Raw genomic sequence first — 1,785 nt, forward strand, 5'->3', positions numbered from 1 at the left:
TGGGGAACCATATGGGATGCTGGGATTTGAACCACCATTCGTCCTGAATAGGCTGCGTGCAAGGCAAACACTTAACTCTGTACTATAGCTCCAGCCCCTGATGCTTCTTTCTTTTCTTTTTTTTCTTTTCTTTTCTTTTCTTTTCTTTTCTTTCTTTTCTTTTCTTTTCTTTTCTTTTTTATCTTTTCTTTTCTTTTCTTTCCTTTTCCTTTCTTTTCTTTTCTTTCCTTTTCCTTTCTTTTCTTTTCCTTTCCTTTCTTTTCTTTTTTTCCTTTCTTTTCTTTTCTTTTCTTTTCTTTTCTTTTTTTCAAAAAATATGGAACACTTCACAAATTTGTGTGTCATCCTTGCGCAGGGGCCATGCTAATCTTCTCTGTGTTGTTCCAGTTTTAGTATAGTGCTGCTGAAGTGAGCACGATGCTTCTTTCTTGAAGTCAGCAATATGGCTTAAAGATTTAGAACAGATGTCTGACTTGTATAAGGTCCCAAGTTAAATTCTCACAAATAACCCTCCAAAACTGCTGGACATTCCTGATAGCCCCATGAATTACCATACTCTGAGAAATTTTATCACCAGATATTAGCATGGACTAGTAAGGCATGCATGTACTACAAGACTGATTTTTTTTCCAGCAGTGTCACCTAGTCCCCTGAGAACTTCTGAGTGTGCCCCCTACTTTAAAAATATGGGGCTGGAGCGGTGGTACAAGCAGTAAGGTGTCTGCCTTGCATGCCCTAGCCTAGGACGGACTGCGGTTCAACCCCTTACATCCCATATGGTCCCTAAACCAGGAGCTATTTCTGAGCACATAGCCAGGAGTAAACCCTGAGCATCACTGGGTGTGGCCCAAAAACCTATATAGATATATAGTTATTTCTTTCATCTGAAAACCTTTAAACATAAAATTTAATTGCATATTCTATATCATATATTATTTGCTTTTATTTAAAATTGTATTGTGTTTTAGGAAACATGGTTACTGTAGTGAAAGTTTTCATGACTCTATTGTACAGGATATGATGGTTCCATTTCCACTGCCACCACAGTGCCAGAGGCTCTCTCGTACTGTCCTTTTCATAAACTTACTTGGTAATCTCAATCTACCCCACTTCTTGACAATCTCAGTTTTATAATCTGATAAGAATCTTGTCAGCATCCAATGTAATAAAAATCCCCTTATTTTTCTTTTCTTATGTACAAAGGATGAGTGAAATGATCTAACACTGTCCTTATTTCACTGAAGATCATGCTCTGCAGTTGCTTCTAAGTTGCAGAAAACCACATTTCATCTTTTCTTGCAATTGTGTAATACTCCATTTTGTATATGTGCTACAACTCGTTTATCGAGTTTTTTTCATTCGTTGCCATCTTAATGTTTTCCACATTATGAATCTGAAGTGATCTTTGACTTCTGTAATTTTACTGTTTTCTACTTGGATTTTTTTTAAATTCGGCTACTGTCTTTTCACAATTGTATTAGTGTTTTTAAAACAAAATCTTTGCTAAAAGTATAGGTATGACTTCCAATAGGAATGTTATATCTAGACTTGGTGCCAAGCTGAGAAATTTTGTCTGTTTTTATATATATTTTAATTTATTGAATCAACTTGAGATGCAAAGTTACAAAGTTGTTTGGGATTTTCAGGAGTCAAATATTTAAGCACCAATCCCTTTATCAGTGGTAACTTCCTGCATTAATGTCTGTAGTGTCCATCCCTCATCTCAGCCAGTTTCTAGGGCAAGCACTTTTTCCTTCTTTTTTTTCCGTTAGCCATTGTGGTTTA

The 1,785-nt window shown here is 35.9% G+C and overlaps 1 non-coding gene across 1 annotated transcript; it reads right to left on the bottom strand.

Moving 5' to 3' along the window:
- Positions 1–310: 310 nt before the first annotated feature.
- Positions 311–415, bottom strand: LOC126000184 (U6 spliceosomal RNA). Its single transcript, XR_007492545.1, has one exon. It is a non-coding gene; the product is annotated as a U6 spliceosomal RNA (small nuclear RNA).
- Between the last annotated feature and the right edge of the window lie 1,370 nt (positions 416–1,785).

This window comes from Suncus etruscus, chromosome X, assembly GCF_024139225.1.
Source record: "Suncus etruscus isolate mSunEtr1 chromosome X, mSunEtr1.pri.cur, whole genome shotgun sequence".
Lineage (NCBI taxonomy): Eukaryota > Metazoa > Chordata > Mammalia > Eulipotyphla > Soricidae > Suncus > Suncus etruscus.